The sequence below is a fragment of the Mobula birostris genome, chromosome 17, assembly GCF_030028105.1.
Source record: "Mobula birostris isolate sMobBir1 chromosome 17, sMobBir1.hap1, whole genome shotgun sequence".
Taxonomy (NCBI): Eukaryota; Metazoa; Chordata; class Chondrichthyes; order Myliobatiformes; family Myliobatidae; genus Mobula; species Mobula birostris.
Genome location: NC_092386.1, coordinates 24302260 through 24318909, shown reverse-complemented (window position 1 = coordinate 24318909; position 16650 = coordinate 24302260). Strand labels below are relative to the sequence as shown.

Sequence of the window (16650 nt, the reverse complement as noted above, 5' to 3'; positions counted from 1 at the left end):
ACCTTCCTGATGGGGGATGGAAGTATATAAGGACTGGACATCCATGGTGAAAATAAAGCGGTGAGGGCCAGGGAACTTAAAATCATCGAAAAGTTTAAGAGCGTGAGAAGTGTCACGAACATAGGTCGGAAGGGATTGAACAAGGGGTGATAAAACAGTGTCGAGGTATGCAGAAATGAGTTCGGTGGGGCAGGAGCAAGCTGAGACAATTGGTCGGCCAGGACAGGCAGGTTTGTGGATCTTGGGTAGGAGGTAGAAACGGGAAGTGCGGGGTGTGGGAACTATAAGGTTGGTAGCAGTGGATGGGAGATCCCCTGAGCGGATAAAGTCGGTGATGGTGTGGGAGACAATGGCCTGGTGCTCCTTAGTGGGGTCACGATCGAGGGGTAAATAAGAGGAGGTATCCGCGAGTTGTCGCTGTACGCCAGACTACAACAGCACCCCCCTTATCGGCGGGTTTAATAATAAGGTTAGGATTAGTGCGGAGGGAGTGGAGAGCAGAGCGTTCGGAAGGAGTGAGGTTGGAATGGGGACAAGGTGCGGTGAAGTCGAGACGGTTGATGTCCCGTTGGCAATTAGCGATAAAGAGATCCAGAGCAGGCAGAAGACCAGAGCGGGGTGTCCATGAAGAAGAAGAGGGTTGAAGACGGGAGAAGGGGTCATCGGTGGGGGTGGAAGAGTCCTTGCCGAAGAAGTAGGCTCGGAGACGGAGACGGCGGAAGAAAAGTTCCGCATCGTGGCGAACACAGAACTCGCTGAGGTGTGGGCGAAGGGGGACAAAGGTGAGGCCCTTACTGAGGACCGAGCGTTCTGCCTCCGACAGTTGAAGGTCGGAGGGGATGGTAAAGACCCGGCACGGATGAGAGCTGGGATCAGAGGGGGGAGGGGGAGGCTGGGGGTGTCAATGGAGAGGGGAGGGTTGGGGTGAGAGGAAGATGGAAACTCGAGGGCCCAGGAGTTGACGGTGGGATCTGAGATACTCAAATGGTGTGTTGCCTCCCAGGTGGCAGGATCAGGGATATCTCTGATCAGGTACACAGCATTCTCCAGTGGGAGGGTGAGCAGCAGCAGGAAATTGTGGTACTTATTAGGAAAATCAGGTTGCTGTTGGATCCCAAGAGATGGATCCTCAGTTGGCCTTTTAGAGCAGTTGCTGAGCCCACTAGATTGCTGTTGAAGAATAAACCAGATTTGATTAGGGAGCATAAGGTAAAAACCCTTCGGAGGCAGTGTTCATAAATGATACAATTTCACCCTGCAGTTTGAGAGGGAGAAGGTCAGATGTACCAGTGGAGTAAAGGGGATTTGACGCCTGAAAGAGAGGAGCTGGCCAAAGTTGATGGAAGGGGACGCTAGTAGACATGACAACAGTACAGCAAGAGCTGGAGTTTGTGGGGGTGGGGGGGGAAGAATGTGGAAGGTGCAAGATGGGTACATCCTGAAGATGAGGTATCCACTGGGGGGTGGGGGTGGGGAGAGTAAACTTTGACTGACAAGGGAAGTCAAAGAAAGCATAAGAGAAAGGAACAGAAAAAAAATTGTGGAAAATTAGAGGATTGGGAAGTTTTTAAAAACCAACAGAAGGCAACTAAATACACCATGAGAGAAAAGATGAAATACGAAGGTAAGCTTGCCAATAATGAGAGGGCACCACAGTTTTCTCAGATACACAAAAGAGTAAAAGAGAAAGGGAGTGGAGGTCAGATCACTGGAAAACACTGCTGGAGAGGTATTAACGGCTTTGCAGAGGGTCCAGAGGAGGTTCACGAGAATGATTCTGGGAATGAAAGAGCTGGTGTATGAGGAGCATTTGATGCAGGGGTTCCTTACCTTAATGCCACGGACCAATACCATTAAGCAAGGATCTGGGTCTAGATGGTGGATGTGAAGAGAATGCTTCTGATTTGTGGGTGAGTCTAGGGCACAGAAGGACGGCTATTTAGAACAGAAGAGGTATTTTATAAAACAGAAGGTGGTAAATTTGTGGAATTCATTGCCACAGATGACTGTAGATGGTAAGTCATTGAGTATATTTAAAGAGGAATTGATAGGTTCTTGATCAGTCATGGTGTTGAAGCTTACAGGGAAAAGGCAGGAGAATGAGTTTTAGAGGGATAATAAATCAGCCATGATGGAAGGCCAGAGCAGACTTGATGGGCCAAGTGGCATATGATATAATCATGAACAAAGACAGAGACTTTACACTCCATGTGCCATACTTCTCCAGCACAATCCTCTAACCTTGAAGGGCACATCAGTTTGACCAGGTTTCTGGCTGAGGGATAAATCTGCTGAACCCCATCCTTACCTTGCCCTATAGAGAACTTGGGGATGCAACTCCTCTTCCTTAATTTACATAGGAAGAAAGGTTGCATGCAGAAACCTTTGCAGAAACCCTTACTGACTCTTGACCCTGGGAAATATGGATAAGATAATCTTTCTTTGATAGGCAGGAAACATCTATATTGAACAAAACCAAGCACAATAAAGCAAAGGTATGGAAAGCACTGTAAGCAACTTCAAGATCCATCACTAAAGCTATGTCTAGAACAGAGCTGCCACTGTAAAGCAACAAGAGAGATCGACCACCTTAACCTTGTTCTCACAATAAACATGAGATTATGCAGATGGTGGAAATCTTGAACAAAACACATCTCTAGCATTTTACTGTTCTCACCAGTATACTTCCTTCAGAAATGATGTCATTACTGTACTGGTCTCTGTGACAACTTCATAGGTCTTCTGGAGATAAACTGTAGGGTCTCATCCCAAAATCTCAACCTATCGCTTTGCTTCAAGATGTTCTGAACCTGCCCAGATGTTATACCAGATCATTTTACTATACTCATTCTAGGTTTCTCCCACAAAAAAAGTCTTTGCAGCACCCATCTTTCAAGTTTCTCCAATCTCATACTTCAACACTAATGAATATAGTCTGGCCCTTCCTCTACAAGACAACCCTAATTCTCAGGAATTAACCAAGTGAACTCTTGAACTGCCTCCAATGCAAGGAGTACCACTCCTGAAATAAGAGAAAACTGCTTGCAGTGACCTAGGCATGATCTCAGTACCTACAGCTATCGCAAGATTTCCCTAATTTTGTATGCCATCACATTTGCAATAAAGCCTAATAACACATTGATTTTCTTAACTTGCTATAACATCAACATACTAACTTTGTATAACAATACAAAAATCCCTCTCCACAGTAGAACTGAGTGGTACCACAACAACAACCTCTTACTCAATGTCAGCAGGACCAAGGAGCTAATTATTGACTTCAGGAGGAGAAAACTGGAGATCCATGAGCCAGTCCTCATCGGGGGATCAGAATTGGAGAGTGTCAGCAACTATAAATTCCTCAGTGGACTTGTTCTGGTCCCAGCACATAGATGCAACTACAAAGAAAGCATAGCAGCGCTTCTATTTCCTGAGAAATTTGCGAAGATTCAACATGACATCTAAAACTTCGACAAACTTCTATAAATGTGTGGTGGAGAGTACATTGACTAACTGGATCACAGCCTGGTATGGAAACATCAATTCCCTTGAACAGAAAATTGTACAAAAAGTAATGTATATGCCCAGAACATCACTGGTAAAGCCCTCGCCACCACTGATCACATCCACCACTGATCACATCTACACGAAACATTGTCGCAGGGCAGCAGCACCCATCAGGGACTCCCACCATCAGGCTCAAGAACAGTTATTATCCCTCAACCATCAAGCTCTTGAACCAGAGATGATAACTTCACTCACCCCATCACTGAGCTGTTTCCACAACCTACCGACTCACTTTCAAGGACTCAACTCAAGTTCGATATTTATTACTTATTTAGTTATTGTTGTTTCTTTTTCCACAGTGCTGTATTTGTCAACGTGGAACAGAGAGCAAGTTTGTCAAACTGGTGGAAGCAAAGGATGTTGGGATTCAGAGTGTGGTTGGGACAGGTGGCAGTACCTAATACACTGCCCCAGCTAATTTCTCCCCAGTGTGATGAACTATATAAACTGACAGCATGAAACACAAGTCGCATAAATAGCACTGAACCACTGTGTGGACATTCCATCTATCATGTTAATGCTATACTAATGCGTTCCTCAACTAAATCTTTCGTTGTGACCTTCAATTCCTTTCACTTACAAGCTTTTCTAGTCTTCCCTCAAAAGCAGCTATGCCTTTCAACTCAACCAATTCCTCTGATAGCAAGCTCAACATTCACATCACTATCTCAAGTTTTGTATAATTATCAATCTAATCCCAATATTGTTAAAAGATAAAAGAAACTCCCAAGATAACCGACTAGACAAAGATCTTGAATGGTGCTGTTCCAAGCAGACTACAGAAAATGAAGCAGAAGCAGGTTTTACAATTCACTAATGGCAAAGAAACCTATAGTTTGGTCAACCTGACAAATGAGTAATGAAGTAACATGATGCCAGTGGGAGTACAGCAGTTAGCCAGTCAGGAACTGATCATTCATTTGCAACAATATAAAATGGAGATAAAGAATAGCAAGCATGAAAACTGACACTGGAGTGGAAAGAGTCAACCTAGTCAGTCAGACTTATCTGTGTTCATGGCTGACTGAATACCCAGTGAATGATCATACACTTCAACTGCTGGTTATGTTGAGATATCCGAGCAGAGCAGTTTAAGTGATATATGATAAGACCATAAGATACAGGAGTCAAAGTAGGCCATTTGGCCCATCGAGTCTGCTCTGCCATTCCATCATGGGCTGGTCCAATTCTTCCAGTCATCCCCATTCCCCTGCCTTCAACCCATACCCTTTGATGCCCTGGCTAAACAAGAACCTATCTATCTTTGCCTTAAACGCACCCAATGACTTGGCCTCCACAGCCACTCATGGCAACAAATTCCACAGATTTACCCACCCTCTGACTAAAGTAATTTCTCCGCATCTCTGTTCTAAATGGATGTACTTCAAATTCTGAAGTTGTGCCCTCTTGTCCCAGAGACCCCTACCATGGAAAATAACTTTACAGTATCTAACCTGTTTAGGCCTTTTAACATTCGGAATGTTTCTATGAGATCCCCTTATTCTCATGAACTCCAGGGAATACAGCCCAAGAGCTGCCAGACATTCCTCATACAGTAACCCTTTCATTCCTGGAATCATTCTCGTGATTCTTCTCTGAACCCTCTCCAATGTCAGTATATCCCTTCTAAAATAAGGAGCACAGAACTGCACACAATACTCTGTGTGGTCTTACCAGTGCCTTATAGAGCCTCAATATCTTATCCTTGCTCTTATATTCTACACCTCTAGAAATGAATGCCAACAATGCATTCGCCTTCTTCATCACCAACTCAACCTGGAGGTTAACCTTTACGGTATCCTGCACAAGGACTCCCAAGTCCCTTTGCATCTCTGCATTTTGAATTCTCTCCTCATCTAAATAATAGTCTGCCTGTTTATTTCTTCCACCAAATCGCATGACCATACACTTTCAAACATTGTATTTAATTTGCCACTTCTTTGCCCATTCCCTAAACTATTCAAGTTCCTCTGCAGGCTCTCTGTTCCCTCAACACTACCCGCTCCTCCACCTATCTTTGCATCATCGGCAAATTTAGCCACAAATCCATTAATCCCATAGTCCATATCACTGACATATCTCATAAAAAGCAGCAGTCCCAACCCCAACCCCTGTGGAACTCCACTGGTAACCAGCAGCCAACCAGAATAGGATCCCTCTATTCCCACTCTGTTTTCTGCCGATCAGCCAATGAGTTACCCATGCTCGTAACTCCTCTGTAGTTCCATGGAATCTTACCTGCTAAGCAGCCACATGTGCCGCACCTTATCAAAGGCCTTCTGAAAATCCAAATAAATCACATCTACTGCATCTCCTTTGTCTGCCTTGTTTGTAATTTCCTCAAAAAATTGTAGTAGGTTAGTCAGGCAGGATTTTCCTTTCAGAAAACCATGCTGGCTTTGGCCTATCGTGTCTTGTGCCTCCAGGTATTCCGTAATCTCATCCCTAACAATCGATCCCAACAACTTCCCAACCACTGATGTCAGGCTAACAGGTTTCCTTTCTACTGCCTCCCACCCTTCTTAAATAGCAGAGTAACATTATAAATTTCCAGTCATCGGGCACAATGCCAGAATCTATCAATTCTTGAAAGATCATTGTTAACGCCTCTGCAATTTTTCCAGCTACCTCCTTTAGAACCTGAAGGTATATTCCATCAGGTCCACCCTCAGACCATTAAGCTTCCTGAGCACCTTCTCAGTCGTAATTTTCACTGCACATACTTCACTTCTCTGGCACTCTTAAATGTCTGGTATACTGCAGATGTCTTCCACTGTGGATACAAAATATGGATTAAGCTCCTCTGCCATCTCTGTGTCTATCATTACAATACCTCCAGCATCATTTTCTATTGATCCTATACTTACCCTCAACTCTCTTTTACCCTTTATATACTTAAAAATGCTTTTAGTACCTTCCTTGATATGAGTCGCCAGCTTCCTTTCATAATTCATCTTTTCCTTCCTAATGACCTTCTTTGTTTCTTTCTGCAAGTTTTTAAAAGCTTCCCAATCCTCTATCTTGCCACAAGCTTTAGCTTGTATACCCTCTCTTTTGCTTTCACTTTGGCTCTGACTTTACTTGTCAGCCACGGTACTGTCCTTCTTCCATTTAAATATTCCTTCTTATTTGGAACATATCTGTCTTGCACTTCCCTCATTTTTCGCAGGAACTCCAGCCATTGCTGCTCTGCTGTCCGTTCTGCTAGTGACCCTTTCCAGTCGACTTTGGCCATCAGATAGTACTAATGCCTTTGGAGAAAGGTTTAATTTGCAACAGAATAAATTCATTGTTTTACAGGATCCTCGTTGTCCACCTTAGAAATGGCAATGCCAAAGTTCCAAGGGACAGAAGTATTTGAAAGACTATGTTAGCCATTTTTTCATCTCTTTCCCCACTTGACCATCCTAAAACACTAGCCTTTCATTTTAATCTTCTCCTCATTCAACTTTTAAAAAAACAGTTGGATCACCTTTCTACTTTCTCTTTTCAAGAGGGTAGGGTCCGAGTATGGTCATCCTTTCCAGAAATGGCAAAGTAAGAAAACTTGAATCTTGTCAAAAATATCATAAATCAAAGGATTGTGGAAATTACAATCTTCAGCAAAGGAAGAACAAGGCTTAGATAAGAAAGGAGAAAGAAAAAAAACGACTTCCATCAACATGGGAGGAGGTAAAAAGGAAAAGGTACCAAAAGTTAATGTGGGCCTCTTATAGACTCCGACAGGAAAATTAAATTGGGGGATAAGAAACTGGTAAAGAAATGAATTATTTTGTGTTTGTCTCCTGAAAGACCAGAAGGCATCTTAGAAACAGGACAGCTGTTCTAAAATAAAAGAACTCAAGGATGTTGGGGATCATTCTGGGGTTCTAAAGTTAGGGATAACATAATTATGGATTAACTAAAATAAGAACCAGTCTTCAAGAAATAAAATCTGGACACAATTTAACTTACAAATGATAGAAGTTACTGGCTAATGAAACGAATCATTCTGATTCTGTTCCATTGAAACTACATAAAGACAGACAACAGATAGATGAATGTTCTGAAGCAATACACACTAAATGCTGGAGGAACTCAGCAGGTCAGGCAGCATCTAGAGAAATGAGTAAGAAGTCGACATTTCAGGCCAAGACCCTCCTTCAGGACTGGAAAGGAAGGAGAGGAAGGAGGGAAAGGAGAACAGCTAGGTGATAGGTGAAACCAGTTGAGTAGCATAGATAAAGGAATCTGGAGAGGAAGGACAGTGGACAATAGGAAGGGGGGGGGAGAAGCACTGGGAGTTTTTTTTTAAAAAACGTAAAGGATTCATAGGCCATGGTAAAAGGACCAAAATGTATCTGTACAAGTATCAACGTAAGTTATTGCATAGGTTCAACAGGATATTTGACCTTTTATTGTAAAATGATTTCAATCATGTATTCTGGTGACAGAGGAAACACAGCAAAAAGGTATAACAAACTGATCCCTGGGGTAGGCACGTTTGACAAATGAGGAAAGATTAAGCAGACTAAGTTTATACTTCTGGAAGTTGAAGCCTGAGAGATCATCTCATGGTGTTTGACAGCGTATATACAGAGTTGATGTTTCTGCTGGCTGGTGTGGCTGCAACCTGAAGTAATAGTCTCAAAGTATTAACCATTCAGAACAGGGATGAGAAAAAAGAAATCCTCACCAAGGGGAATTCACTACCTGGATTCCTAATTGCTGTATAACTAAGATAACATTCAGTGCATTTGAAATAAAGAACATCATAGGCTTAGTGAAAGCTTATATCATTCAATTCTACTACTTCAGAAATAAACATTGCAGTAACTTGCATTCAATAATTTATTCATTTGTACATGATGTCTCTGCTTTTTCACCCCACTTTGATTTTTCTTTTTCTTTGAAATTTTCATGCTTATATGTGTAATATTTCATGTAGAAGGTCCTACCTAAATCAAAATAAAGTACTCCCTCTCTATTATGTATTTGGAAGGGTAACTGCCATGATAGTGTGAGGAGAAAACATGTACAAACCCCATTTCCAGAAAAGTTGGGATATTTTCCAAAATGCAATAAAAACAAAAATCTGTGATATTTTAATTCACGTGAAACTTTATTTAACTGACAAAAGTACAAAGAAAAGATTTTCAATAGTTTTACTGACCAATTTAATTGTATTTTGTAAACATACACAAATTTAGAATTTGATGGCTGCAATACACTCAACAAAAGTTGGGACAGAGGCATGTTTACCATTGTGTTACATCACCTTTCCTTTTAATAACACTTTTTAATCGTTTTGGAACTGAGGATACTAATTGTAGTAGATTTGCAATTGGAAATTTTTGTCCATTCTTGCTTGATATAAGACTTCAGCTGCTCAACAGTCCGTGGTCTCCGTTGTCTGATTCTCCTCTTCATGATGCGCCATACATTTTCAATAAGAGATAGATCTGGACTGGCAGCAGGCCAGTCAAGCACATGCACTCTGTGTCTACAAAGCCATGTTGTTGTAGCCCGTGCAGAATGTGGTCTGGGTCTGGCATTGTCCTGCTGAAATAAGCATGGACGTCCCGGGAAGAGGCGTTGCCTTGATGGCAACATAAGGCTCTCTAAAATCCTAATATACGCCTCAGAGTCAATGGTCCCTTCACATACATGCAACTCACCCATGCCATGGGAACTGATGCACCCCCATACCATCACAGGTGCTGGCTTTTGCACCTTTCGCTGATAACAAACTGGATGGTTGTTTTCATCTTTGGCATGGAGAACTCGATGCCCGTTTTTTCCAAAAACTAGCTGAAATGTGGACTCACCTGACCATAGCACATGGTTCCACAGTCTTTCGGTCCATCTGCAACGAGCTTGGGCCCAGAGAACTTGCCAGCATTTCTGCATAGAGTTGATGTATGTCTTCCTCCTTGCATAATACAGTTTCAAGTTGTATTTCTGGATGCAGCGACAGACTGTGTTGAGTGACAATAGTTTTCCAAAGTACTCCCGAGCCCAGGTGGCTATAATTGTCACAGTAGCATGAATCTTCTGTGCACTTTTCAATCTTATTTTAATTCTGTCCCAACTTTTGTTGACTGTGTTGCAGCCATCAAATTCTAGTTTTATGTATACTTACAAAATACAATTAAGTTGGTCAGTAAAACTATTGAAAATCTTTTCTTTGTACTTTTGTCAGTTAAATAAAGGTTCACGAGAATTAACATATCACAGATTTTTGTTTTTATTGCATTTTGGAAAATATCCCAACTTTTCTGGAAATGGGGTTTGTACATGGATTGGAATGTCAAGGATCCAAGACCATTAAAGTGGGAAGAATGGTGGCTGTGAAGGGCCTACTAAGACTTTTAGCAGTCAGCTAGCTTCATGAGGTGAAGCTGCTGGTCCAGTGGGCTATTCCTGCGCTGAATTAAACCAAGTGTTGGGGCAGTACATCCTTTTTACTGGGCATGAGAGGTGCATAGCGAGTCTTCACCGTTTTCAGCCCATCAGTGATGAGTAGTTTCCTACTCACTCATTGTTCAAGATAAAATAGCACTTGCTTCTCAAAAGGATCCATAAAATAAGATTGACAGACTTTTAAGTATAACATGCAATCAAGGTTTAACTTATTCACCTAACCCCCTCATTATTAAATCCCTCCACCCCTTAAATCCCGGAAAATTGTAGTACAATCTACAAAAATAATGTTTAAATACTTTTGTAAATATAGCTTATCTGGTGTACCATATGCAATATTTCAAATTAGTCTTAATTGATCCACAAAACTCAAAAAAATATTCAATATACACTGCCAATCAATTGCTAGCTAAAAATAGAAACCTAATGATCACTATAATTGTGATTTACTGTATTTTTACTAAAATTTCATGAAACAATATTAGTCATAGACATTTTAGATTCCAAGTATAATTCTGAATTGAAGCCTCTTATCTGTTTAGAAAAGCTCCTATATTTTAGTATATGACTATACTATGAATCATATGCAAGATGAGACTGCTGAAAATGAATCACTCAAATCATTGAGTGTTGCTATTTAAACAGAAATCTGAAAGGGTCATGACGATTAGATATGAAAATGCAACCCACAAATTTTATGTCATTGCAAAACACTTTGTAATTAATATAAAATCCATAAAATTTCCAAGATACTTGCACTAAAAATCTACACCCTGCTTTAATCAAAATGCAGTATACACACAAATAGGAAACACTTATATGTATTGTCAAACACCACATATACCAAATGAATGGGTGCAATAGTCAATTGGACACAAATTCTTTAGAACTAGATTATGTTTTCAATATTCTCTAGTACAATGAGACGGACAAAGAATGGTCTCAACCTGAAATGTCAACTGTTCACTTTGCTCCAAAGATGCTGCCTGGTCTACTGAATTCCTCCAATAGTTTGCTTTTTTGCTCCACATTGCAGCATCTAGTGACTCGAAGAACAGTTCATCATTTCATCAATGTTTAGGTTTAAAGAATTAAGTTTTAATTCCTTGATGCTAAACTAACAAGGCACCATCTTCATGTAACTTTCAGAATTAGTAGTCCTCCAAGGATACTCGATTATAGAGAGAAAAACTTAACTGAAAGTTACATGCAAAACAATTCCTCTAGTTTTATTTCAAAGGCTTCCTTTACCAGGTGGTCCCAAAAGCCAATGGTGCGGCATAGTAGTTTGTGCTGAAGTCAATCCTATGGACACTGTGAATGATCAGAAAAAGAGGAAAAGAATTTTAACAAAGACGAAGGTTTCACTCTAAGAACAAGAATTCAATTGCAAACAAGGTGGGGCAGTGGAAATCTGATTTGATGAGGACTAACCAATCAGGAGGGATGGACTACAGGGGTATAAATACCACCAGACTAGACATGCCCAAGGCATCATCCCTGATGAAGATGGCAGAGCTTGTCATTGAAACATCAGTTATAATCAATACCTATACCTGGCTGGAAGCCTGAGAAGAGTTTATTCATCATATATGACAGGAAAGCTCCAGATCCTTTTTAACAAATGAAAGATTGAGATGCCATCATAACTCATAATCAGATGATTTGGCTAGGTTTTCTAAACATATCAATTATTCAACATCAAAATAGATACAAAAAGAAAAAAAAAACAGACATTAGAGATACTGCAGAAATCTGGATCAACACACAAAATGCCGGAGGAACTCAGTGAATCAGGCAGCATCATTGGAGGGAAATTAATAGTCAATGTTTTGGGCATGAACCTTCATTAGGACTAAATATGCAAATGAAAAAAAAGAAAGAATATAATAACAATGAATTTGGAAAAAACCCTTTAAAACAAATAGTTAGGAAAGAACTTAATAATCTGGCTGCAAATTGCTTTAATTGCATGTCCAGTTGGGGCATTATTTCTCTATAAAAAAGCTGATCTACGTCAACATTCCAGGATATGACTATAATAGCCACTGGCACCCCTTTTATATATCACACCGTAAATACAAGGGCATCAATAAACCACACCATTGAAATTATAAAAAGGATTGAGAGGATGTAAACATAACAGAAGATTCACCAGCAGGCAAAGAACTTACATTGTGAAGCATTATTCTAATTTTAAGTACAAGGCATCAAAAAGGTTTTCATAGTGTCCTTCTCCCTTGGACAGCCTAGTGCATCAAAAGCCCGGTTCCATCAAGTGGAGAATCACAGGTTTGAAGTTCAACATCAGTAAGGTGTGAAACTTTAACATAAGGCCAAATCTGTTCATTCGGATGGAGGGGTAAGGTAAAGGAGCAGTTCTCCCATAATTTCTGGTCAATATTCTTCTTTCTCAAAAACATACCATTGAAGATAACTAATAATTATTATTCCGTAGTTTATGCTGGGGACAAGTCTAACAAAATTATACCATTGCTTTGAACAGTGATGAAAGCTTATCAAAGGATACACTACAATATAGATTAGTTAGTTATGGGTGGAAAAAAATGACAGATCAAGTTTAATCCAAGAGGCATGAGGCGCTGCACTTGTGAAATACAAGAGAAATGGATACAGTTAATGGCAGGACCCTTAACAGCATTGGTACACTCTGCATGTCCTGGATGGTGAGAGACCTTCATGAAGGTGGCATCTATCAAAACGGACCCTCACCATCCAGGACATGCCCTAGTTGCATGACCATTAATCAGGTACAGGAGCCTGAAGTCGTACACTCTGCGTTTTAAGAACAGCGTCTTCACCTCCACCATCAGATTTCTGAATGGTCCATGAACCCATGGACACTACCTCATTATTTTAATCTTTTTTGTATTTTAATATATACTCTTATTGTAATTTAGAGGATTTTTTTGTGCATTCCATTGTCCTGCTGCCACAAAACATCACATTTCACACACTGAAAATGGCCATGCAAGTTGATAGGGAGATTAGACTTAAGGCACCAATGTCACTCTTGTATGTATGGCATACTTATGTTCAGTGCCAGGGATATAAAGTATAGGAATCAGGAAGTTAAACCTTGGTTGGGCTGCACCAGGGAGTATTGAATGCAGCTTTGGTTACAGAAAGGATGTTGTGGTTGAGGCCTCAGAAGTAGTTTACCAGAATGCAGCCTGGAATAGAGGGTATTGGCTATATAAAAAAAGGTTGGAAAACTTCAGATTTTTTTCCTCTGCACCATTGGACACCGGAGGGGAGACTTGATAGAGGTTTACATAAATGATGAAAGGCATAGATAGGATAAGCAGAGTCCTTTTTTCAAAGGTGGAAATATCAAATTCATAGATGACAGTTTAAGGAGAGGCAGAAAATTAAGTAGATTTTAAGATATTTTTGTTACAGACAGGATAGATGCCTGGAACACACGACCAGGAATGGTAGAGGAAGCCGATACGATAGTGGCATTCAAGCTGTATTTAGAAAGATGCATGAATATGCAAGGAATGATGATGTGCAGGCAAAAAGGATTAGTTTAATTTGGCATCATACTCAGTACAGATGCCATGGGCTGAAGGGCCTGTTCCTGTTCTTGTGTTTTGTTCTGCCAAAGAACGAATGCCCAAGGGGAACATGGTAAATACTACTGCAATATTGGGAAGGAGACATACCCAAAATAATTTACAGCTGTATTTAATAATATCTTTATTGACCTAGCAAATTTATATATTCAGGTATAATCTGCAATTCTTTAATAACTGCTGCAAACCTTCCACTAAAAATAATACAGGTCACTATTTTGCATTTCCATATCACAAATCTAACCAAAGTAAACTTGGATTCTCAAGAATAGCAAATATATAGAATTACTGCAAATTTATTTTGGTGATTTCTTCAACAAAAATTAAACGAAATTATATACTCTGTAAAAGTCAGAAATAAGTAAAATTTAACCTTGATTTTAAAAAAAGCTTCAGCATAAACCAGCAAAATTTTATTATATACTGCACATACAATATCTTTACATTCCCTTGTAGGTGCATATGAACATTCTCCATTTTAAAATATTGCAATCCTAAAATGTCTGGGGGAAAAGGTTTATGGCATTCATGCATGTGTGCACACGGCAACCAGATTATAGTGTTCTGTGTGTTGTCGCTGACATGCGGTGAGGAAAATCCCATTTGTTTCAAATAACACTTCATAAATAATTTAACAAAATTTTTCTGAACATGTAGTTGAAATCAGATCTCAGCTGAACTATTGTGCTTTTGATAAAGAAATTATAATAGTCGCTTTTCTCTTTATTAAAATAAACCTCATGATGCAGTTTAGTTTGACAAGCAAACCTTCGTTTAATTTCAAATAACATGGCACGAAAGACTTTTTCCTTTATAACATACTAAACCAGAGGTTCCCAGATATCTTTAAGTCAGCAATGCAGCAATTTAGCTCTCATGCAGCTTTCTGAGCACAGGATGCAGTCAATTAAAAAAAAACGCTATTCAGCAGCTATAAAGATATATTAAAAGACAATATGAATACAGAAAATATTAAAAACAATTATAAACAGAAATGCCAAACATGAAAGAATAGGCATTTGCAATTTAGCCAAATGCAGCATCAAGATCCAACATGAAAATCTGCATCGTACTCTCAAGCTTATTCTAAAATTAAGCAAATTGTTTTCCTCTTTATTCCTAAAATATACACCAGGACTTCATTTATTATGTGTCCTTACAATTTTTTAAAATTTCATTCTAGTTTCTTCAGTTACCGTCTTCTGCTTAAGCACCAACATCAATGCTGTTGGACTACAATGCCTCCTTCTTTCCAAACCCTCCCTTTCAGAGCAGGAAAGGCTGATGCGCACAAAATAAAGCTTTTTTCTAACCTCATACCACAACACATCCATTCAACAGCAAGTACAAATACATGATACAATTACATAGCTGACTGACAATAAAACACAATAATTCTCTCTTTTTTAAAAAACCTGATTTCACCTACCCCATTTCTGAAGCAGCATATACCTCCATTTTTTCCACCCTTCCCCGTGTTAAATCACAATACAGCCATTCCAGTCACATGTTCGCTTAGTCATCCAATCGTTTTGCAGCAGCCTCCTTTAGTTCTGGAGGATATTTGGTGGCCTTCATCCAGAAGATTACACAGCTGCTTCCCATAGTCAATTAAATTCCTGTCTGTAGAGGTTGCATGCTGTAGCAGATGACTGGCACACAGCCAATAGGTCCAGTCAGCTAGAAGGTCACACCAGCTGTCACCAAGGCTCGGAAATGGCAGCAATTTACAAAATGAAAATCACAGTGAGCATAGTTTAAATCAGCTATAAGCAACCTTCTCTCATCATGACAAAACACACAAGTCAGACCACTAAGATAGTATTTCATGTGGTTTAATATCTAATATAGCAAAATAAAAACTTGCTTTTACAATGAGGTTGTAGAAGGTATAGTTGCTTATTGAGCTAATGTCTCAGGACATCTAGAATTTCACAGCAGGAAGCAGACTAGAAACAATCTATACAGTTCTGATAAATCAAGTCAAGAGGAATCAGTATCTTTTAAGACAAAAGCATTAGGTCAGAATGAGAAAACCTTTGAGTTAATGTATTGAAGTGCCAAAGAGCTAATATTCTGAAGGCAAATTCTCCATAAATGCAGAAAATAATGCAATATTGGATTCTTGTAATTTCTGATAAAAAGACAGTACAAAGAAATAATTTGCCCATCTTCATACATTCAAATATTTTCAAGAATCAAAAAATTGTAAAAATGTGAACTGAATTCATTAATTGCCATAAATAAACAATACACCATCTACGCCTATATTCTTTCATGACCTTTCTCTCAATAGCCTCCCAGTCAAAAAATGATATTTAAAACCTACTTCTGTCTAAACTCTGATCACACACCCTTCCATACACGGCTTAGTGCCAAATTATACCTGATTACACTCCTATGAAATGCCTTTGGATCATTTATTGCTCTCAGCCCAGTGTGTCCATGCCAGCCATCAAGAACCCATCTGTACTAATCCTATTTTCTAACACTCTGTCTGTAGTTTCCCGATATTTCAAGTGTTCATCTAAATACGTAAGTGTTGTGAGAGTACACACTCCACCACTCCTCAGGCAGTGCATACCAAATTCCAACCATCATTTGAGCAAAAAAAAATTTTCAAATCCTCTCCATCAGTCCTACCATTCATCTTAAACCTATGGCCTCAGTTACAGATATCTCTGAAAGGAGAAAGTTTTTCATTATCTGCTCTATACTCATTATGTATAGTCCAAACAAATCTTCTCCTCAACCCCCACATTACCTTCAGTCTTTACCTCCCAACAAAATAAACCCAGCCTATCAAGTCTCACCACATAACTGAAACTCACCATGTCAGACATTAATGGCACAACACAAATCCAAGTTGTCACTTCAAACCAATCTTTCAAGTTTGGGTTTCATGCTGCCAAAAATTCTTTTCAAAAGCCACATTATAACCAATGAAAATGCTGCTTTTCTGAACTGTACTTAGGCTGAGAACTGAGGATGAACTAGCAGCAAAAATTATGAATATGGAAAAAACTTTTAACAATTTTCACAACATCATAATGTTCAAAAGACTGAGACAGTTGTAATACAA

General features: G+C 39.6%; 1 protein-coding gene across 5 annotated transcripts in view; it reads right to left on the bottom strand.

The window, feature by feature from the left end:
- apc (APC regulator of WNT signaling pathway) overlaps positions 1 to 16650 on the bottom strand; it is a 210190-nt gene that overhangs the window by 141389 nt on the left and 52151 nt on the right. The window contains exon 1 of one of the 5 annotated variants that reach the window (XM_072281391.1): positions 14998 to 15016. The exons of the other annotated variants lie outside the window; for them this stretch is intronic. The gene's annotated coding sequence lies outside the window, so the exon portion shown is untranslated. Of the gene's footprint in view, positions 1 to 14997; positions 15017 to 16650 lie in introns of those variants that run through there. 5 annotated transcript variants of the gene reach the window in all.